This window comes from Nicotiana tabacum, chromosome 5 (assembly GCF_000715075.1).
Source record: "Nicotiana tabacum cultivar K326 chromosome 5, ASM71507v2, whole genome shotgun sequence".
Lineage (NCBI taxonomy): Eukaryota > Viridiplantae > Streptophyta > Magnoliopsida > Solanales > Solanaceae > Nicotiana > Nicotiana tabacum.
This window is the reverse complement of record NC_134084.1, coordinates 141,683,063-141,707,798: the sequence shown is the minus strand read 5'-3', so window position 1 is coordinate 141,707,798 and position 24,736 is coordinate 141,683,063. Positions and strand designations below refer to the sequence as shown.

At 39.6% G+C, this 24,736-nt stretch overlaps 1 long non-coding RNA gene and 1 pseudogene across 1 annotated transcript; one reads left to right on the top strand and one right to left on the bottom strand.

Annotated features, from left to right (window-relative positions):
• Nucleotides 1-24,736, bottom strand: part of LOC107811286 (splicing factor Cactin-like) — a 95,959-nt pseudogene that overhangs the window by 3,589 nt on the left and 67,634 nt on the right.
• On the top strand, nt 11,383-17,495 carry LOC107811285 (uncharacterized). Its single transcript, XR_012709867.1, has 2 exons — nt 11,383-12,299; nt 17,268-17,495. It is a non-coding gene; the product is annotated as an uncharacterized LOC107811285 (long non-coding RNA).

Here is a 24,736-nt window from a genome sequence, read left to right as displayed (position 1 = left end):
GGAGATTCCAACTCAAGAACCTCAACAACAACTTGAATTAATAGCAACCAGCAGGCCAAAAAGGACAATAACAAAACTTGTTCGTCTTATAGAACCGACTGCTTGTGCCGCCTCAATTGATGTTCCTACCACTTATAAAGACGCAGTCCAAAGTTAAGAAGAAGATAAGTGGAGGATTGCCATGAATGATGAAATACAGTCCCTTAATCATAATCATACATGGAGATTGGCCAATCTCCCGAAAGGAAAGAAAGCAATTGGGTGCAAATGGGTATTTGCAAAGAAAGAAGGATTTCCTACCAAGAAGATGTTCGCTACAAAGCAAGATTGGTGGCCAAAGGATATGCTCAAAAATGAGAGAATTAATTACAATGAAGTGTTTTCTCCAGTTGTAAAATATTCCTCCATTAGAATTATGTTGGCTTTGGTAGCAGAGTTGGATTTGGAACTAGTTCAGATGGATGTAAAAACTGCATTTTTACATGGAAACTTGGAGGAGGAAATCTACATGACTCAGCCAGAAGGATTCAAAGTTGCTAGAAAGGAAAATATGGTGTGCAAACTTGAAAAATCATTGTACGGATTGAAACAATCTTCTAGACAATGGTACAAACGATTTGACAAGTTTATGTTGCGGCAAGGGTACAAGAGAAACAAGTACGATCATTGTGTGTATTTGCGCAAGCTTAAAGATGGTTCCTTTATATATCTTCTCCTATATGTTGATAATATGTTGATAGCTTCCAAGAATTCAGAAGAAATTGATAAGTTGAAGATTCAACTGAAGAAGGATTTCGAGATGAAGGATCTGGGTGAGGCAAAGAAAATTCTTGGCATGGAGATAATAAGAGATAGACGTTCAAAGAAACTCTGTTTATCTCAAAAGGAATATTTGAAGAGAGTACTACAACGTTTTGGCATAAATGAGAAGACTAAGCCAGTTAGTACTCCACTTGCTCCCCATTTTAAGCTAAGTACTACTATGTCGCCAAAAGATGAAGCTGAACAAGAGTATATGTCAAGGGTACCATATGCAAATGTTGTTGGTAGCTTGATGTATGCAATGGTCTGTACGAGACCTGACATTTCACAAGCTGTTTGAGTTATTAGCAGATATATGCATAATCCAGGAAAGGAGCATTGGCAAGCTGTGAAGTGGATTCTACGGTATATTCATAATAATGTAGATGTTGGGTTTGTTTTTGAGCAGGAAGGCAATCAATCTATAGTTGGATATTGTGACTCAGATTTTGCGGGTGATCTAAACAAACGAAGATCAACTACCGGTTATGTGTTTACTTTTGCAAAGGCACCAGTTAGTTGGAAGTCTACTTTGCAGTCAACAGTTTCTTTGTCTATAACAGAGGCAGAGTACATGGCTATTTACAGAGGGTGTGAAGGAGGCAATTTGGCTTCAATGGTTGCTAAAAGAGCTTGGTGTTGAACAAAAAAGTATCACAATTTTTTGTGATAGTCAAAGTGCTATTCAATTAGCGAAAAACCAAGTTTATTATGCAAAACGAAGCACATTGAAGAAGGTGGGGTCACGGTGAAGAAAATTCATACTACGGAGAATCCTGCTGATATGCTGACAAAGGTGGTGACTGCGGTCAAGTTTCAACATTGTTTGGATTTGATCAACATTGTTGAATACTGAAGATTGAAGATGAAGACACAACCAAAATTTGTTATTGAGAGAAAATTAAAGATGTGAAATTTTGCCAAGGTGGAGATTTGTTGAGTGTCAAAGTCCCACATCGGTAAAGTACCAATTTTGGTTGGTACTTCACCCTATAAAACAAGGCCTAATGTTTAGGATTTATACACACCTCTCATTTGCCTTCTTATCTTATTAAGACATTTGTATCTTCTCTATTTAGTATTATTTCACTTGTATTTTTGGAGTGAAATAAAATATTGGTTGTGTCCGAGGAAGTAGGCAAAATTGGTCGAACCTCGTAAATTCTGGTATTCCTTTTATTCTTGTTTTATTGTCTTATTTATTATTTGGTGGTTGTCATAATTTTTGGTATAGTATTTGTGACTCATTCACACTATATACATTTGGCTTCCGCAATAGATTATACTTGTTCCATTCATAACCAGTATGAACACGGTTGAAATACTTGGGCTTCCTTGGCCTATACTTGTCATGCCACCAGTACACCTGTGAAGAATCAAGATTAATTTCATCATTTGAACCAAATATTGCATCCCCTTCCTCCATTGCCCCCATAACTTTAAAAGCCTTCTTCTCAAAGTTGTTGTCTTCCATGGGAGCTGGTGTCAAAACCTTATCTTGGGCACGCCTCTCTTCCAAAATAGCTATAAGTTTCCTCTCAAGTATTGCCATGTCCTCTTAAGGATCAACTGCTTCTTCTTTATCATCCTCGTGCATTAAAACAGGCGAATAAGAACCTGTCTCTTCATCATCCTCTTCTTCCTCCTCCTCCTCCTCCTCTAACTCCTTCTCCTTAGCTTCCTCAGTCAAGAAGGGCTCCAGAGACATAGCTCGAGCACTGTGCTCCATATCCTCCTCATTAGTCCTCAATGTATCTTCTTCCACCTCTACATCGCGACTCTCCAGTGGTTTCTCAAGATGCTCAAGATGTTTGTGTGAGAATGCACGTGATAAAATATTATTGATTAATATCGACGATAATACAATGAGCCCTATATATATATATATAATACATGTCTACTCCTAATACATATGGGATTAGGGTTATTTACTACTATTTTAACTATCAAACTAACACTCCTGCTCAAGTTGGTGCATATAAATCATATGTATCGAGCTTGTTACATATATAACTAATACGAGGACCAGTGAGGGACTTGGTAAAAATATCAGCAAGCTGATCATTCAACTTCACAAATTTTGTAGCAATTCTCCCGAGAGTATCTTTTCTCTAACAAAGTGACAGTCAATCTCGATGTGTTTAGTTCTCTCATGAAACACTAGATTTGACGCAATATGAAGAGCAGCTTGATTATCACACACAAGTCCCATCTGACTAATCTCACTAAATTTCAACTCCTTGAGCAACTGTTTGATCCAAATTAGCTCACATGTTACCATAGCCATTACTCGATATTCTGCTTCTGTACTAGACCGAGCAACCATATTCGGTTTCTTGCTCTTCCAAGACACCAAATTTCCTGCTACTAAGACACAATATCCAGACGTAGAACGTCTATCAGAAAGTGATCCTGCCCAATCAGCATCTGAGTATCCAACGATCTGCTCATGGCCTCGATCCTCAAACAATAAGCCTTTTCCTGGAGCTGATTTTATATACCGAAGAATACGGACAACTGCATCCCAATGACTATCACATGGAGAATCTATAAACTAACTCACAACATTCACAGGAAAGGAAATGTCAGGTCTAGTCACTGTGAGGTAATTTAATTTACCAACCAACCGCCTATATATTGCAGGATTGCTAAGAGGCTCCCCTTGTCCTGGCAGAAGTTTAGAATTCGGATCCATCCATCGGAGTGTCAACAGGTCTACAACCTGTCATTCCTGTCTCCTCAAGAATGTCTAAGGCATACTTCCTTTGTGAGATCACAATACCTGAGCTAGACTGAGCGACCTCAATACCTAGAAAATACTTTAATCTGCCCAGATCCTTAGTCTGAAAGTGCTGAAGGAGATGTTGCTTCAACTTACTAATACCATCCTGATCATTGCCAGTAATAATAATATTGTCAACATAACCGACTAAATAAATACAGGGATTTGAAGCAGAATTTTGATAAAATACAGAGTGATCAGCTTTACTACGAGTCATGCCAAACTCATGAATAACTATGTTGAACTTACCAAACCAGGCTCGAGGAGACTGCTTTAGACCATAGAGGGACCGGCACAACCGATATACAAGGCCACTAGACTCCCCCTGAGCAACAAAACCAGGTGGTTATATAAATCTCATCCTCAAGGTCACCGTAAGGAAAAGCATTCTTAATGTCCAACTGATAGAGAGGCCAATGACGAACAACAGTCATAGATAGAAAAAGGCGGACTGATGCAATTTTAGCCACGGGAGAGAAAGTATCACTGTAATCGAGTCCAAATATCTAAGTATATCCTTTAGCAACAAGACGAGCCTTAAGTCGATCAACCTGGCTATTTGGACCAACTTTGACTGCATACACCCAACGACAACAAACAGTCGATTTATCCGAAGGAAGAGGAACAAGCTCCCAAGTACCACTCATATGTAAAGAAGACATCTCGTCAATCATAGCTTGTCGCCATCCGGGATGAGACAGTGCTTCACCTATAGACTTAGGGATGGGAATAGAGGACAAAGATGACACAAATGCACAATGGGACGATGATAGACGATGGTAACTTAAACCGACATAATGAGGATTAGGATTAAATGTGGACCGTATACCTTTTCGTAGTGCAATCGGTTAATTAAGAGACAAGTTCACAGTATTAGCAAGGTCGGGTGCAGGATATGAATCAGCTGGGCTTGATGCTGGGCGCGGATGACGATGATAATTCAGGAGTGGTGGAGCTGTAGAAGTTTGAACTGGACTAGGTGGTGGCACTGGAGCTATAGTTAGTGGGACTGGGCTTGGTGGTGGCACTGGGCTCGGTGGTGGCACTAGAGCTATAGGTGGTGGAGCTGCAACTGGAACTGTAGGTGGTGGAGCTATGGAGAAAGATGAATGGGGGATAGGGACTGAATCTCCAAAAGAAGGAATTGGTAGCACCTCAGAAATATCTAAGTGATTAACTGGACCTGTGAAGTATGATTGGGTTTCAAAGAAGGTAACATCAACACACATAAGAAATCGCTGAAGGTCAGGAAAATAACATCGATATCTCTTTTACGTTCTCGAGTAACCCAGAAATATGCACTTAAGAGTACGAGGAGCTAACTTATCTTTTCCTGGAGTAAGGTCATGAACAAAGGATGTACTCCCAAAGACACGGGGTGGAAGAGAGAACAAAGGTAAGTGGGGAAACAGGATAGAGAATGGAACTTGATTTTGGATAGCTAAAGATGGCATATGATTAATAAGATAACAAGATGTAAGAACTGCATCCCCCCCAAAAACACAGCGGAACATGAGATTGTATGAGTAGGGTACGAGCAATTTCAATAAGATGTCTATTCTTTCTTTCAGCTACCCCATTTTGTTGGGATGTGTACGGACACGATGTTTGATGAATAATCCCATGGGAGTTCATAAACTGCTGAAATGGGGAAGACAAATACTCTAGGGCATTATCACTACGAAATGTGCGGATAGAAATCCCAAATTAATTTTGAATTTCAGCGTGGAAGGTCTGGAAAATAAAAACAACTCAGATCGATTTTTCATCAAAAATATCCAAGTGCACCTGGAATAATCATTAATAAAACTGACAAAGTAGCGGAATCCCAAGGTAGAACTGACCCGACTAGGACCTCAAACATCTAAATGGACTAAAGTAAAAGGTGACTCTGCTCGATTATCAATACGCCGCGGGAAATGGGACCGGGTATGCTTATCGAGCTGACATGACTCACACTCTAGAGTGGACAAGTGAGATAAGCAAGGTACCATTTTTTGAAGCTTTGACAAACTAGGATGTCCTAATCGTTTATGTAATAAATCTAGTAAATCAGTAATAGGACAAGTTATTTGAGGAAGACAAGATGCGAGTCCATGCGATTTTGCAAGGATAAGGTAATAAAGTCCATCTGATTCACGTCTGATACCAGTAATCCGCCCTGTACTGCATTCCTGTATAAACACAAGGTCATCAAGAAATAAACAACATATTTAACTGATTTGGCTAAGCGACTAACGGCTATGAGATTAAAAGGACTTCCAGGAACATAAAGAACTAAGTCTAAAGGTAAGGAAGGAGGTGGACTTGCTTGACCTATTGCAATTGCCATGGTTTGAGACCCATTGGTCATTGTGATTGTTGGAAGATATTGAGAATATGAAATACTAGTGAAAAGAGATTTGTTACCAGAAATATGATCAGATGCATCTGAATCAATGACCCAAGACTCAGAGGTTGAAGATTGGGAGACACAAGTCACGATACTATCTATTTGAGCAACGAAAGTTATCTCTGAAGATGTCTGTTTACATGCTTTGGACTGAAGGAACTCAATATAATCAGGTAAAGAAACCATGTGGATTGGATTTAATGCATTGGATCCAACGGATTGTAAATTAAATGCTTCTGATACGAATGCCATTATAATATTGTGCCGGAAAAAGCAGAAATTTTTTGGGAATTACTGTTCATGCCAGAAAAATCATTGTAGCTCGCCGAAAAATTCCAAAGTTGTCGTAATTTGTCGGAAATAGTACCAATAAACTCGGAATTTATGTGCGACTAGGCTGTCTTCAAGAAGATTGGCCAAAAAATAGCCATAGAAGCACACACGCACCGGCGCGTGGGACAGATGGGTCGGCGGAATCACAGATCTGGGTAGCGCGTGGAGGCGTGTGGGGCGTTTGTTGCCGGAGAGTCTTTTGGGGGTTTGGTCGCCGGAGGTTTCTGAATCTAATAGTGGTGATGGTTTGTGCACAACACTCACCAAACATAAGAAGAAGCAAATCAGTCACTTAGGTCACCGGAAAATTGCACGGTAACTGAATTATTTCTTCTCGGATGTCGCTGGAATGACGCACATCGATCTTTTCTCACTAATGCTTTGATACCATGTGAGAATGCATGGGAGAAAATATATTATTGATTAATATTGACAATGATACAATGAGCCCTATATATATAATACATGTCCTACTCCTAATACATATGGGATTAGGGTTATTTACTACTATTTTAACTATCAAACTAACAATTTCACATGAATTTCTCTCAAACAAGCCTTAGCCTTAAAGATGTGAAGCTGTTTAAGAATAGCTTCCCAATATACCACCACTTTTGCGGCACCAGATCACATTTGGGACTCAATTTGCGACTACATTGCCTCTAACTCACCATACCATTTACCTTGTAACAAAGACTTAACATCTGCAAGCCCTTCTCTTCTACAAGCAACACAGGCGGTAATTCCTCTCCCCGCACTCGCGCTTTATCCATTACTTCACTTTTCCTAGCTTCAGCTAATTCCCAATTACACACCACCAAAAGCGCTTCCCAATACTATATATTCATTGGTGTTTCCCTATCTAAATCGATATGCAATTTTATATCCTCTTCAAGTTCCTCCATTTCTTTTATACCTAATCCTTTAAACACTACATAAGAAGGTTCATCTATTTCCACATCTATTTCTTCTAACTACTTTATAAGTACATCAATGGGCTTAACACGACCTTGACGTAGGCGAATTTCAGTTCGAACTTTACTCTGATCGAAATGAAATTCTTCTACTTTCTTCTCCTAGTCCTGAAAATCGGCTCGGTCCCGTTCTCTAGCTAACAATTGTAATGTCTCTTCCCGTTGAGCTTTTTCCATTGCTTGTTCTTCTCTTCGATTTCGGCCATTTGTTCTCTCTGCCTATGCTTCTCTGCCTTCATCGAGAAGGTATCGAGCGGCACGCCAAGTGTGACTACGTCTCGTTCGATTTTCTTCTTCCACACGAATTTCTCGTTCAGAAACAAACAAAAGAAGACTTGGAGAGAAATTAACTTATTCTCATTTCTTATGCATGCTACAGTAGTGAGTAATAGGTCCTATATATACACCATCTAACTAACTTTACTAACTAACTATGATTACATAAATAACTATTGTATTAACTAACTATCCAACTAATAAATATCAGTTTATACTCTCAACACTCCCCCTTAAGCTAATGCTTTGAATATATTCTCAATACCAAGTTGATTCAACAGGGCTTCATGTTGTGCTTTTCCAATGCTCTTGGTTAGTAGATCTGCTAGTTGATCCTTTGTTGAGATATGATGAGTTGTGATTACTCCTTGACTCAGCTTTTCCTTACAAAATGACAGTCAATGTCTATTTGTTTGGTTCGTTCATGAAATATAGGATTACCCATTATTTGGATAGCAACTTTGCTATCACAGAACAAATCAACAGGCTGTTGCATTTCAATTCCAAGTTCCCTGAACAACCCTATTAGCCATGTAACTTTAGCTACACAGGATGCCATGCTTCTGAACTCAGCTTCAGCTGAATTTCTGGCCATAGTCTCTTGTTTCTTGGATTTTCAAGACACCAAAGCCTCTCCAAATTTTACAAGATATCCTGTGCCAGATTTTCTGGTCTGCAGACAGGAGCCCCAATCAGAATCAAAGAAGGCTTGTAGTTGTTTAGTTTCTGTTGATGGCATTAGGAGTTCCAGACCCGGTGATGCTTTCAGATATCTAACAATCCTTAGGGCAACCTCCATGTGGGATTGTTTTGGAGCATGCATATACTGACTTAGCGCCTGTACTTCAAATGAGATATCTGGTCTGGTCATGGTCAATTATAAGAGTCTCCCTACAAGCCTTTGGTATTCTCCAGCATCATCTAGTATAGGATCTTCATGACCTGCACATTTGTTGAATGTTTTATCGTATTCAATTGAAGTAAGTTTCTGATTGCACTCCAAGGGAGTTCCAGCTATTTTTGCTCCTCCCAGGCCAAGTTCACAGATCAACTCTAAGGAATACTTCCTTTGACACATATGTATTCCTTTGTTTGACTTGGCAAATTCAATTCCTAAGAAATTTTTTAGTTCCCCTAGGTCTTTCATCTTGAACTTTTTCTGAAGATCCTTCCTAGTTTTGACCAATAGATCATTGTTGCTTCCTTTAATGATCAGATCATCCACATATATAAGAATCATAACTATGTCACCTCCTAGTTGTTATGTGAAAAGTGAGTAGTCAAAGTGGCTTTGAACAAATTCAGTTGATGCAGTGCTTCAATCAGCTTGAGATTCCACTGCCTTGGTGCTTGTTTCAGACCATACGGTGATTTTTGTAGTTTGCAGAATTGTTTGGTCTCCCCTTGTCTAGCAAACAAATATGGAATAGTCATATAGACTTCCTCCAAAAGATCTCCTTGCAAGAAGGCATTGTGAACATCCATTTGATAGATGAACCAATGTCTTGAAGCTGCCACAACTACCACTGATTTGACAGTAACCATTTTGGCTACTAGTGAGAAGGTTTCTTTGTAGTCTAATCCTGCTTGTTGACTATAAACCTTGGCTACCAATCTTTCCTTATACCACTTCACTTCTCCTGATGATTTGTATTTGACCTTGAACACCCACTTGCAACCAATATGAGTCTTTCCCTCAAGAAGATCAATAATGCTCCAAGTGTTGTTGTCTTTTAGTGCTGCAATCTCCAGTTTCATGGCTTCATTCACATTGGATCTGTAGCTGCTTCTTTGTAACTATCAGGCTCCACAATAGATGAGTAGGAGTTTAAGGCAGTTTTATAAGATGAGGTCAGATATTCATAACATATATAGGATGACAAAGGGTAGGCACAATTGGATTGTTTAGTAGTGACAAGGTATTGCATCCACAGAGGTTGTTTGACAGCTCTAGAGGATTTTCTAAGTGTTTCAGATTGTTGAAGTTCAGTGATAGGTATTGGACTGATGCTAGATTCATCAGTTACTATGATGTTAGGTGTGACTGGATGTAACGAATGATCTATATTGGTGGATGGATTTAAAGATACAGGGCATTCTGCGATTAAGTCTTCTTGTATGATTTGAGAAGTTGTTGTGTTGTTAAGAGTGGTGTTTGGAATATTTCTTGGTAGGTCAGGTGTAAGTTCTAGTACTGGAAACAAGGGAAGAGTAGAAGGAGTGAAGTGTCTAAAAGGGAATAAGTCTTCTCTAAATACCACATTTCTACTCACAAAGAATGACTTAGCATGTAGATCATAGAGTTTGTACCCTTTTTGAGTAGAGGAATATCCCATTAATGCAACAGGAATGGCTCTAGGTGACATTTTATCAGTGATATTGTGGTTTGATGCATATGTAAGATAACCAAAGGCTCTTAAATGATCAAGATTAGGAGGATGTGAATGTGACATTTCAAAAGAAGATTTATACCGTAAGATGACAGAAGGTAACCTGTTTAGCAGATAAACAGCAATAGCAACACATTCTCCCTAGAACTTCAGAGGCACAACTCCTTGAAACCTTAAGGATCTGGCTACATTCAGAATGGATTAGTGCTTCCTCTCTACTACACCATTTTGCTGAGGTGTATAAGCACAAGAACTCTGGTGTATAATACCATTTTCTTTAATCAACTCATCAAATTGAGAGTTAAAGAATTCACAGCCATTGTATGTTCTTAATGTTTGAACATTAGAATTGAACATATTCTTCACTAAAACTAGAAACTGCTTCACAATGACCAAAGATTCAGCTTTATTATTCAACAGGAATATCCAAGTATACCTAGAGAAGTCATCCACCAATGTTAGGAAATATCTCTTACCATCATGTGTAGGTACTCTATAAGGACCCCATAAATCACCATGTACTAGCTGAAAGGTTTATTTGAACTAGTAGTGTTGATAGGAAATGAAAGTCTAGACTGTTTTCCTAGTGAACATACAATACAATGATGATTTTTGTCTAGTTTACACTGCTTTAAACAATCTATTTTTCTGAGCATGTCTAAAGGGGCATGCCCTAGTCTATTATGCCATACAGATAGTGTCACATTAGCAAACACAGATTAGCAAACTTCTTTACTATCAGACTCTTGTAGTTGTAGTTGTGTCTGTGATGTTGTAGGAGTTAGAGATGGCTTCAGATAGTACAGTCCACAGTCTTTTATACCAATCCCCATCACCTGCCCATTGAAGAGGTCTTGGAAGAGGCAAAAATCAGGAAAGAATGCCACACAACACTTCAGTTCCTTTGTAAATTTTGACACAGACAAGAGGTTAAACTTGAAGTCAGGAATGTGCAATACATTTTGTAGATCCTGATTTCTGAATATACTAGATGTCCATGTATTTGATATTGACACTGTAGACATGTGATTTTTGACCCTCCCCAAGAATTTTTATATTTTAGCATGTAAATATTTAATTTAGGTCTAATATCGCTATTTCAACTAATTTTGACTCTTTTAATTTATTTTATTACAACAAAATAAAAATTACAAAAAATATTTTCATTAATATTTTCTAGTCATTTTTAATCTTGAAAAATACCAAAAATAGTTTTGTTTTAACGGTCAGTCTTATTTTAATAGTTATTTTACTTAAGTAGGATTAATTAGTAAATGAGATCGTATTTTTAGTCTTGTTCGCGGGGAAAGAATAAAATTTGGGCTCAAATGATCCATTTTTAGGCCTAATTTTTGGATCTAGCCCATAATTCTCAGGCCCATACCCCTTAACCTAAAAAAAACCTATAAAAACCTAGACCTAGACTTTAGCACAGGAGCTGTTCTTTTTCATTTGGAGAACCTAGATAAAAGTTAACTTTACTTCATCTTCTTCATGAGGGGTTAACACAAAAAATCCTAGCAAGAACACACACCCATTAGCAGCATTTCTGACCAAAACAACCCCATCCCCACCCTAACCTTCAGCACCTTTACAACACACAAATCTCCAACGCTTCAGCTTTTTCTTCCTCTTCCTGAAAAACAAAAAAACCTAACGCTAGAGACCTGAGATCAGCGAAAAATACAAAAATAGATCCCTAGACTTGGACTATCAACCGTTTTTCACAATAAAAGACAAACAAAAATCTGTCCATCTTCCCATCTCTTGTGAATCAAAATCCTTAATCCCCTTCTCAATTGATTTATGCACTTTTTCTGGTATTAAACTTAAAAATCCCAAATTTGAGGCAAATTTTTTTCAGTAATGGAATGAATAGGCCCAAATAGAAATAGTGTAGAATTGTTATAAATGATTTATACAGCTTATCCCAATTAGTTTGAGATTAAGCTTCTGTTAATTCATTCGCGTAAATGTGTGGGATCCGAGAGGAATAAATTAGTTTGATCCATGGCTAATGAAGCTTCTTCATCGACTTCGTTTCCCGTTGATGCAGAAGATGAGATACTGATGCTCTATGGGCTTGAATCTGGTTGGGTTGAGCCCCTAAGCCACTGTGATCACCTGACTTCTTTATCCTCCGATCTCTCTCATATTCCAACTCCAGACACTCATTGCAACAGTTGCCAACGACCCTTGAATCAGATTTTTGCTCACTTTTCGTCGAATTGGTCGTGGTCGTCGACACGGTCTCCGCCTCGGATAGATTCTTGGGTTCAATTTGGTCGGCGATTTTCTTTTGCAATTCATCCGTGGCTGGCATTGTGTAACCGAAAGTTTTGCTCACAAAGGTTCCATTCTTGCCTCCTCCCTTTCCATTTGTTTTTAATATTTAAATTGGATGATTTTTGTTCTCTTGATTATCACTTTCTTGCCGTTTGATTCTATGTTGTTGGGTAAATGTAATAGCTAAAGTGAGATTTCAGCTTTGTTGGAAAATTAAAACAAGTACTGGTGGTTTGATAGGAAAATTAATAGCTTTGTTAATAGGAAAATTAAATTAATAGATTTATTGGTGGTTTGAGTATTAAAACAAGTACCGGTGGATTTGGAGCTTGAAAAATTTGTAGGATATCATTTCTAAATTTTGTGCCCAAATTGATGTATATATCTTTTCTTTCTCTGTTGTAAAATACTAATTGTCAATTTCATGAAATTTTCCTTGTTACAGTCTAGTAGATTCCTCATGTATTTATTTTCTTCTGCCTAATTTCCGAGTCCGAAATTCTTAGGGCCAACTCACCTTTCCCATGTCGATTCAACTTTGTGAACCTCTTTCTTTTTGTGTTGAAATAACTGTTAAGGATGGAGCATACTATTGATGCAAAAAGCTTGAATTATATTTGGGATTTATGGATACGTGCTTAACAAGAAGTATTCTACTTATGGCTTGGAAATAATCTCAAAGTAGGAAAATAATTCATAAATATTGTAGCTTTCTTTAGGCGCGATTAATAAATAAATCATCACGACTATGGGTACGGTTTCCGTAGCATGGTCGTGATACCTAATCCCCAATTGGGTGTGCATTTCATGTGACCCGACAGTAACTTCGAATAATAATAAAATAAATATGTCGTAAATCGCGGATACATTTCATGTAGCGCGGTTTGCAACGTGTACCAAAATGTCAAGTGTATGACAATTGTGCCTTGTTCCGAAAATAAATTCCACAAATACTAAAAGCGGTTAAAAATTTAAAAAATGCACGTAGGTTAAAAATGTGTAATTAAATCAGATAATTGAGCCAATATTAATAGTTGAGCGACCGTACTAGAACCACAGAACCCGAAAATGCCTAACACCTTCTCTCGGGTTAACAGAATTCCTTACCCGGATTTCTATGTTTCACGGACCATAAATAGAGTCAAACTTCCTCGGTTCGGGATTTAACTCAGTGACTTAGGACACCCTAAATTATCCCAAGTGACGACTCAAAATAATTAAATAATCATGTTTCGATTGTCACTTAAATTGGAAAAAACTCTCTTATACCTCCTTCCGGGGTAGAAAAAGGAGGTGTGATAGCTCTGGCGACTCTGGTGGGGATAAGAACCTAGAATCTCTGGTTCAGGGTTCAGAATTCGAGCTTAGAATAACTGTTCTAGTTGGCTTTTATTTATTATCTTGATTTTTATATGTTTGAGCCTAATGTACTAATTGTCGCTTTTTACCGCTTTGATATTGTTTGGACTGTATATAAATTGTTACGAATCCCTTCTCTCTCTGAGTCTTCTAAATCATCTGGGAAGGGTGCACTTCGTGTATCTTCTCTTCTATTAGAATCATATCCTAATTTTAGAACGAGGTTCGGACAAGTTGCAAAGCCGGTGAAGCTTCTGTATTCTCGGTATGCTAGCTCCCCTCGGTTCGAGCTGTCCTCTCGGCTAAGCCAGGTCTAGAACAAATAAATCCAGGGTTTTAAACCTAGAATAACATAGCCTCATGTCGGATCCCTAGTAGCAACGTTTGTTTGCATCACGTGCATTTGACTTTGGGGACTTAACATGGGGGTTGTGTCCGTCTAGGACAGGTGTATCCAAATAAGAAAAGACCATCCTGATGCATCTTATGTGCTACATGTTGCATTTCTTCAAGAATAAAAAGGTCATTTGGCGGACCAATGATGGTTGAGGGTAAACGAGAAAGAAAAGAGGGTGACGTGTGAAAATAAAGCAAGAAGGGCCCAATTATAATTTTCTTTCATGCTTTTTCGAGAAAAGACCAAAAATTGAAAATGAAAAAAAAATTCAAAAAAAGAGTTTGCAAAAAAAAAATCAAAATAAAAAAAAAAGAGGAAAAAGAAAATCCAGAAAGATTTTGCATGTTTCTTCATTTTCAAGGAAAAGACAAAAAATATTTTCTCTAAATTAGTTTTTTTTTTATTTTTCGCCCGTATCTGTGAGCACGTGATTTTTGCCCTATAAGAATTACTCCCAAAAATTCAAAATAAAATGGTTTTGGTATTGTTTGTGATTTTTTTGTATTTTATCTGTGAATATTTATTTCTACTTTAATTTAGAAAAATACAAAAATATGTGTTGCATGTGCATTTAGGATTTAATTTTACACTTTAGGAATTAATTAAACTATCAAGTTTGTTTTACAAAATGGAAAAGATATATGTACTTTGCATTTTTGCATTTAATGTCCGAATTGTGTGATTTTATCTTTATTTGATGTTTAATTTCGTGTGATAGCTATTATTAAGAGTTAATGTTTTAGTTAATTGTCAATTTTATAATTTAATTAGGAATTTTGGTTTTTAGGAATTAAAAAGAAAATAGAAGAAAAAAGAAGAAAACAAGGGAAGAAAATCGGACTGGGCCAATTTTAAAAGAAAGTTCAGGCCCAGTCCAAATACCCTTTTACCCGGTCCAATTCAACCAGTCTTGAAGGCGGGTGGAACGATGCCGTTCGGGCATGAAGAATCTGGGCCGCTGATACGACTTGATCCAACGGTCCAGATCACCCCATCCTTACCCATTCCCTGGACCGACCTGTTACCCGGTTCAAACCGACCCCCTACTTAAACCAAACGACGTCGTTGGGTTAATCTCTTTGATCCTGGCCGTTGATCTTAATTGATCTAGCGGTCGGGATTAAATTCCCCACATGGTATTCAAACAAAAACCGCCCCTAAACCAAACCCCCTCACCTCTTCGTCTCTGAGCTTCAGATACCAAACAGATCCCCCTGCCTTTTGCCACCGCCCACCGCCCACCGAAAATCGCCTCACGGCGGTTCCCGTGGTCCAAATGACCCCATCTTTTCACCACTGATTCCCCTCGACCTCCCCATTCCGAATCCCTAACTCTTAGCCCTCAAATCCCAGCCGTGTGCTTCGAATATTAGATTGAAAATCAGGCCGGAACCCTATCTCGTCCATAGCCTCCAGTTTCACACCACAGCTTTCCCAAGACTTCCTCGTTCCAGTCCCACGCTCAGTTTGCTTCGAATCACCCCCGAGCTCCTCGAATCTTAAATCAAAAGAATCGACCCAAACCCTAATCCGTTCAAATGCCACTAAATTCACACCCTGTGATCTCCTGGACCCCCCTCACCATGAATCCCTGATCGACTCTTTTCAAATCATCGTGAGGTAGCTCGGATTCCAGATCGAAGTTAGGCAGGCCAGGTTCCATGAATTTTGAGCCAGAGACTGACTTTAGCCATGTTGTTTTCCTTCGAAAACACATGATTAAAGTCCCTCTCGGCTTGAAAATGGGAAGAGCCTCGAGTTTTTTATCGAATTATGATTCGGGTAAGTCTTTTACACCCAGTTTTGATTGTTCACTCTTGCAGTTCCGTTTTTTACTTTGTCCCTTCCCCTTCTATAAATTGGCATGAATTTCCCGTTTAAATCATGGTCAGTAGTCTAAGGTCCGAACTTGGGTCAGTTTGCGAGTTGAATTTCTCAAGAACTGGTTTAATTTGTGTCTGTTTAGTTTGTTCAAGTTCAGGCTACCGATTATGTTGTCATTATGATCCCTTAATCAGTAATGTTAGCCTGTACAATAGACCTAATTCTTAGGAAATGGTTCATGATTGTCTGAGCCTAGACTCGTGTTACTAATCAGGTTTCATTTCATGACACTTGCTTTGCCTCGTCTCTAATTGCAGTCACATGTTGATAGTAGTTGGGTTTAGCCAATTGTAGTGAATTAAAACTTATTCTATAGTGTGTGATTCCCTTTGTTTGCAATTCATGTTGTTGATTACTTGTCTAGTTGGTTATCAGGGAGTCTATTGGTTTTCAAAATATGAAGTTTTGTAATCTGTCCAGTTGAGTTAGGAGTCAGTTGTTAGGAATTTGATAGTTTAAATTGGTTATAGCTGTTTGGGGTTGTTACCAGTTAAAGGGATTGGGTAGGACAATAATTTCAGGGGCTTTAGGAGGGTATTTTGGGGTTTAAAAGGTCTGAAAATGGCTTAAGATGAGTGGGCTGACAGTAGGGTACTAAAGTACCATTAAACTAATGCAATTGTTTAGTGCTAATGGGGAACAAAACATAATGGTGGGGGAAGGTTTAAAAGAAATGGATTAAGAAATAGGTGCCCATACCTATTTGAATTTAAATAAAGAAAAGACAAGGGTAGTGGGGAACAAATGAATTAAAAAGAGGGAAAACATAATATAGTGGGGTTTTAGAGATGATGGGCAGAATTAGTTTAAAAATTCTACCTAAAGTGCTTTTGAGAGTTGAGGGGGCAGACCTGTTTTGGGGGTTATATATAGAGTCATTTTTAGACAGAAGGGGGTTCTGAGTTTTTTTTTACAGAGTTTAGGCTGGTTTTTGGGAGCTAAAAATCAGTTCTCTTTATCTTTTTTGGTGGAGAGTCTAAGCTGACATTTCTTTTGGGCAGACCTTAAGAGGAGAACATTCTGAAAATCTTGAGGGTATTGGACATTCTGAAAAACTAGAAGAGTCTTAAGAGTGAGCCTAGTTCAACTAGTACTATTCCATTGAGACTGAAAAGAGCTTCAGCTTAACTGTGGAGTTGTATTTTCGAGTTTTCTCTTGATTACTGAATTCTAGGGGTGTTTCTGCTTGTGTTTTGATTGGTATTTGGTTGCTATCAAGCTATTTTGGGGTCAATTACTGGGTGTTTGTGTTGTTGTTGGTATTGCTGGAATTCTGCTGGTTCCTTTTAAATCCGTTACTGGGTTATTTCTACTGGTTGTTGCTGGTTATTGTTGTTGTTGCTAGGTTACATACTATTCTGCTGATCTTCTTCTTCTTGTATTCCAACACCAGGTACACTATCCTGAACCACATTGATGTAAGCTCGTTGAAGTTTGAAAGGAAATGTCGAACACATTTATTGTTCAATTGAGGACTGCCTGCATTTTAATTGATGTTAGTTTAGATGTTTTCCTGTTATATAGATGGTAGTTATGTGTATAATCAAAATTGTTTCTTAAGGTGGGTTATCTGTTAAGCATTGTATAACATTGAACTGTTAAATTGAATCCTTGGAATGGCATGAAGTGTAGTCAGTTCAATAGGTTTGTGAAATGGGATTGTTGAATCAGTTTGGAGGAGCTCGATTGTCATCAGTAATAGGCGGGTCTAGATTAATGTCAGGTTAAAAGGGTAATGAACTTGTAATAGGATTCCAATTCATGAGCTGATCTAGTAATATTCACCCTACTCGCTAGTAATTTTATCATTAATCATGCCAGTGTATTAGGATGTCTTCATTGAATAACAGTCTCTGAATTCGATGGTAAGCAAAACCTGAAATGTTGTTGGTAGATTAGTGTTGAAAACAGTTAAAAGTCAGGAAAAGAAAGGTTCATTTACACTAAATCGGTTCATTAAAGCCCATAGTTCGTAATAGTTAATGGGTATGATAAATTGGTTTAGCAATATTGGGAGTTCATGTCTATCAATTAAAATGAAAGTATGCATTGTTGTTGAGGTGCGTCATCGTTAAGTTGTTGGTTCGAACAACAAAAGCTGGGACATTGCACGTTTGTAATTAATTAGGCTTTTTTTTAGAGACAAAGGTAAATAGAAAAATGTAGTCATTTTAGGATTGTCTTTTTTAAAAATAAACGAGATGAGCCTCGCCAAATAAAATGCACAGATTGCGGGCCCTCGATAATTGTATATATTAAAATACTCAGATTTCGGGACGGGCCTTTTAGCGAATTTCACGGCCACTTCCCAAAATAACCCCGCGTTAGTCTCTTTAGGCACGTACTTTAAATAACATTACCTCCTTAAACCCGGGTGCACATTTATGTGACCCAAATCCAAATCTCAACGGAGTCAAAATGTATCGATAACCACGGGTATATTGATGTGACGTGGTTCGAGATACGTTTTCACAACGTTACAATTCTCTGTTAAAATAATAATGATAATAATAAAAGCGGTCAAAAGTTAAAATTTGCACATAGGTTCATAATTATACAAAAATCAGATAATTAAGCCGAATATGACAGTTGAGCGACCGTGCTAGAACCACGGAATTCGGGAATGCCTAACACCTTCTCCCGGGTTAACAAAATTCCTTACTTGGATTTCTGGTTCGTGGACTGTAATACAGAGTCAATCTTTTCCTCGATTCGGAATTCAATCGGTGACTTGGGACACCATAAATCTCCTAAGTGGTGACTTTGAATTAAATAATAAATCCCGTTTCGACTGTCCCTTAATTAGAAAAACTCTCTCTGCGCCCTTGCGGGTGTAGGTGAAAAAGGAGGCATGACAGCTCTGGCGACTCTGCTGGGGACCGAACCTAGAATCTCTGGTTCAGGGTTCAAAATTCGAGCTTAGATGAATTGTTATATTTGGCTTTATTTATTATCTGATTTTATTACATGTTTTGTCCTAATGTGCTAAATGTTGCTTTTACCGCTTTGATATTATCTGAACTGTATATATAAATTGCTACTAAATCCCTCTCTTCTCTCTCTGAGGAGTGCACGCTGGTCGTGACTTCTTTTTGTTAGTGTCATATCCCAAAATAGAACGAGGATTCGGAGGAGTTGCAAAATCGGATGATCTTTTGGTTACCGGTACGCAGTTCCCATCCTCGGCTCGAGTTGTCCGCTCGGGTAGGCCACGTCTAGAACAAACACCCAGGATAAACCTAGTATAACAAAACCTCATGTCGGATCCCTAGTAGGAACGCTTATTTGCATCATGTGCACTTGACTTAGGGGACTCAACACAGGGGTTGGGTCCGTCTAGGACAAGCGACCTGAAATGAAAAAGACCATCCTGCTGCATCCTGTTTGTTTTACGCATTTATTTTGCTTCAGACTTGCATGCTGACCAGCTTCTGAAAATACTGGAATATCGAAAAAAGAAAAAGAAAATAGCATTGTAGAGAGATAATTACCTATTTTTATTTTAAAAAAAAATAGTGCCCAAATAGCAAACTCTGCCAAAATTTTGAGAAAATAAAAAAAATGTTTTTAGTGTAATTTATTTAAACAAGTCTTGTTTTCAGAATTAGTTTATTTTCGTTGTCCTAACTGCGCTGGTTTGATTCTCACCGGATGTGAGATACGTAGGCAACCCTCATCGGGTCCAACCTCCCTTTTTGCAAAAATAGCCAAAAATGTCAAAAGTTCAAATCTTTCGTCATAAATAAGTCGGGTGATTCCATTCTTGTAAAAATAGCCGAATGTCCTTGAAAAGACGCCGGAAGGCTGTTTTTACGAGAACAACAACTGTTGGTCATTTTCAAAGTTTTTGTCCGGCTGGTAAAACACAGCCTTTAAATCTTCTTCGAAGTGTTGAAAGGTTGTATTGACAAGACTGGAGTTTTATTTAAATGTGTGTTAATTTTGGTTTATTCTTTCTTTGAGTCCAATGAGTCTTAATCACCCCAAACAAACATGCAGAATGTGCACGGGTCCAAGTTTGCCAGTAACAGTTAGGAGCAAGATCCCTTTGGAGTTGCGCTTGTGGTGGGAGGATTTGGAAAAGTCAGAGCGAGATAAGATCAAACTACATCTGGGAGGTCTCACTAGTTTGTTGAACGTCAGACCCAGATGTGACATCATAAAGGCTTTGGTTACATTTTGAGACCCGGCCCATAGCGTATTCCACTTCTCAGATTTTAAACTCACCCCAACCTTAGAAGAGGTAGCAGGTTATATGGACCTTACTGAGGGGCTAAGGCACAAATATCTGATTGCTCCAAGAGCCGTCAGTTCGCACAAGTTCATGGATCTACTGAAGATAAGCAAGGGAGTCCCGTACTCTGAGTTGGATAGGGGTTTTTCTACTCTGCAGTTCATATACCAGAGGTATGGGCACATATGAGGGTTCGACGATCTGGAAAGAGGGGTTTGCAGTAGAGGGAATCGGACAAAATGGGATGAACATAGGCGGTTCGCCTTCATGGTAGCATTCTTGGGCATTGTGGTGTTTCCTCGGAAAGACAGAAATATTGATTTGAAGGTGGCTGGAGTCGTCAAGGTTCTGATTACCAACAACAAAAGCACGCTTGCCCCTATGATAGTGTCCGAGATATACCGAGCTCTCACAACCTGTAAAGCCGGGGCAGATTTTTTTGAAGGATGCAATTTGTTATTGCAGATCTGGATGATCGAGCACTTGTGTCATCATCCTCAGTATATGAGCTATAGATCTACAAATGAAGGCTGCATTGAAGGATATAACACGAGGGTTTCAGGGCTCAAATTACCAGAAGGGTCTGAAGACTGGGTATCTTTCCTTCGCGCCATCACTGCAGCACAAATAGGGTGGACCTTGGGTTGGCTTCATGTTGAAGAAATTTTGTATATGCCCGCCACAGGGCCTTAATTCCTCTTAATGGGACTCCGAGGTATTCAACCTTATGCGCCCTACCGGGTGATGAGACAGTTAGGAAGGTGTCAGGTGGTACACCCAGATGAAGATCTCAGTGTTTATACAGTCCAGATAAGCACCGACGACCAATTTCATGAAGAAACTATCTGTTATATATGGAATGAATGCCAGTATTTGACGGTAAACACTCGAGTGCACGACCTATCCAGAGGCAAAGTCTCACCGGCTTATCTCGCTTTGTACAGAAAGAAGGGCATTATAAGAGATGAGCCAGAACGGCCAACCAAAAAACCTCACATTCAAGAGTTCGTTGAGGTGTCACAAGAACCGTGGGACTGGTTGGCCAAAGAGCGCGAATACCGGGCCAAAATATGCAAGCTGAGGCAACAGATTAGAGGCCTGGAATTTGAAAATAGTCTGCATGTTGATGCCGATCTGGGAGAAAAGAGCAAATTGGCCCAAGAAAATGAGGCGCTGAAAGCCCAAATCCGACAAATGAGGAGAGATGCTGACAAACAACAAAGGAGTCAATCGGATGAGCGGTTAATAAAAGGATTGAAAAGGGAAATCGGTGAGTACCGGGATGATTTGAAGAAATCTGAGGATGCCATAGCACAACTCCAGGCACAATGGGCAAAAAGAACGAAAGAGCATACACGGTACTTACAGCAGGCGAGGAAAGATTATGAAAAGACCATTGTCTGTCTAAAAAGGAAGGTGACCACCCTAGAGAGCAAGGCGGCTAAACAAGCCAAGGCTTTTGAAACCAAAAGTAAACACTACTATAATCTGATGGCTTCGATGGAAGATGAAATACAGCAGTTACGGAAACAACATCTGCATGATTCTCGGGTTTTGAAGGCTAGAGGGGATCAGACAAAACGCCTACTCCTGGAGAAAGACCGAACCAGGAACAAGATCCTGACTATTGCTCATACTATTACTAGGAAATGTCGGGAGTGTGAAAACATGACCCACACTACCTTCTTCTCGGCGGTAATGATATTTGTGAAGCAGATCATGTATGAATTGGAACAGCTGGAAATGAACCTTACACCTAAACCCGTGGCGAGACCGAATGACGCTCCGCGGGAGCCAAAATTCAAAACTCTGAAACATTCATAGTTTGAGTCTGTATTTTCCTTGTCTTCAGAGTCTGTTGTCCGTCGGAGTTTGTATTTCCCTTTTTGGAATAAAGTTTGTAGTCTGTATCAAGTCTGTCAATTTCCTTTTAAAAATGTTTTGCCTTGTAATAAAACGTTTTTCTAGTAAAGGTTGAAAAATCCAAAAATGGTGTCTCTATTTTCCGCACTTGTGGTAGAACTACGCACGGACTGATTCATGTGGGGACATGATACGTAGGCAATCCACATAAGATTCGACCACCACTAAAAGAAAAAGAGAAAGGCAAAGTGAATAAAAGAAAGGAAAAGAAAGAAATAAAAAGAGAGATAAAAAAAGTTTTAGAAACACTTAAACGAGGCACAAACAAAGTAAGCCGGAATGACACATGCGATCGAAGCAAAGACATGTTAGAAATGGTTAAACTGCCTAGGAACATTGCATCCCCCAACGTGAAATTGCAATATGTGTTAAACTCTAACGCTAACAAGTTTGTTGTTTATCCAGAGATTTCGAACTAGTTAGTTTGTTAGAACGTTCTGGAAGATTACCATTACCAAACAAGATCCAAAGGGCCCGTACTAAAAAGCATGACTAGTTCAGACCAAAGTGTCGAGGAAGAAAGGATGGAGAATCAAATGCTGAAGGAGGAAATGGATAAGATGAGATAGGAGATGAAAGAAATGCAGCTGGTCTTAGCTAGGGTACAAAAAGTGCCTAACCCTCCCGTTACTCCCACTCTCCCACCAGGACACTCGTCGGAATACCCTCCCCCCAGCCCTTCGACAAGCTTCCCCAGTCACCAATACTATCAGGGAAGAAATGCCTATGATCCCCAAGCTTCACAACCCAATCAGAACCCTCCTCCACCAAATGTTCCTGTTTTCGTGGCACCCCCACCAGCCACGCTGCAAAGATCATCCAGTGAGCCGTTGTTTTAGGATCACGATAACCAATATTACCCCCTAAACCAACCTTCAAAGCACCCGAGCCTCATACTTATAATACTCACTTCGAGATCCCGGTAGAGACTGAAAAGCCAGCTAAGAGCCCAAAGCAAGACGAAGTGCTTCGAAAGTTTAAAAGCCTGGAGCAGTCCTTCAGGAATATCCATGGGTTAGGCAACCAAGTTAGTGTGGCCTACAAAGATATGTGCCTTTTCCCTGACGTTCAATTGCCGGCAGGATTCAAGATGCCAAAGTTTGATCTATACGAGGGGCACGACGATCCTATGGCACATTTGCGAGGTTTTTGCAGCAAGATGAGAGGAGCAGGTGGTAAAGATAAGCTGTTGATAGCTTACTTTAGTTAGAGTCTGAGCGGTTCTGCACTGGAATGGTACACAAGACAGGATCCGAGCAAGTGGTACACCTGGGACGATCTAGCACAAGCATTTGCAGGTCACTTTCACTACAACCTTGAGATCGTCCCTGACCGTCTCACATTGCTGAAACTTGAGAAGAATCCTGGGGAAAGCTTTCGAGAATTTGGGTTCTGCTGAAGAGAGCAGGCAGCAAGAGTTGATTCTCCGATGAGAGAGGGGGAAATGGTGGACTACTTTCTGCAGACTCTGGAGCCAACTTACTTCGGTCACCTGGTGACATCAGTTGGCAAATATTTCAATGAAGTAGTAAAAATGGGTGGTATATTTGAAGAGGGACTTAAGTCCAACAAAATCCTGAGCTATTCGGCGATTAAAGTAACCACTCAGGCCATCCAGAGCGGCACGGGAGGTGCGCTCGAAAAGAAGAAAAGGGAAGATGTCGCAACAGTCGAGGCAGGTACTTGGTCCAGATCCAGAGGTCCCCCCATCACTACCAACCTAGACCCCATCACTTAAATTACCCACACATTCCATGCGGCCCTCCACAGCCCTACTACCCACCACAAGAGCCACATTTCTCTATCCATCATGCCTAAACTTACACCCAGCCCCCGGCTCGCCCGCAATGACGCATGCTGGCTCCCCAAAATATATATCCACCTCCCCAAAACACATATACAACTCCACAAAACACATATCCACTTCCACAAAACATATATCCACCACCAAGGGACTACAGGAATCCTTCGGGATCGGGTTTCCATGGGAATCAGACTTTCAGGAATGAAAGGGTGCAGAGGTAGAGAACATTCACTCCGCTGGGAGAAACCTATACTACCATGTTCCACAAATTGAGGCAGTTAGGCCTGTTGAGCCCAAATTGCCAAATCCCCTTCCAAAAATTTGGACCACTCGGTAAGTTGTGAATATTGTTCAGGGGCTCCTGGGCATGATACTGAGAAGTGTTGGAAGTTGAAGACTGTCGTACAAGATCTTATTGACACAAATAGGATCGAGGTCCAGGAGCCAGAGGCACCTAACATCAATCAGAACCCGTTGTCGGCGCACCATGAAGCCCACATGATCGAACTAGTGCACGAAGGAGGGAAGCTCAAGAAGCCCTCACAAATAGTAATGATGATCCGTGCCAATCCGAAAGAAAAGTTGATCAGTGGAAAAGTGGTAGTACAGTTGGAAAGGGTAGAAGGCAAGCCAGTGTTAGTGATAGGGAAGAGTTCGTCTGATGTTACCAAGAATCCAGAGCCGGTCAAAGTAACAATGCAAGGGATATCGGGCAAGCTAGTAGCCGTGAAGGGGGCATGCATAGGACCAGTTGTTATCAGGCCAGTAATGCAGTTGCCGATAATCAGCGAGAAAGTTGTACTATGGAGCTACAGTCAAGTAATGGTAATGCATAAGTTGAAGGAGGTCGTGGAAGAAATATGTGAGGCACAGGGGTTAACTCGTTCGGGAAGGTGTTTTG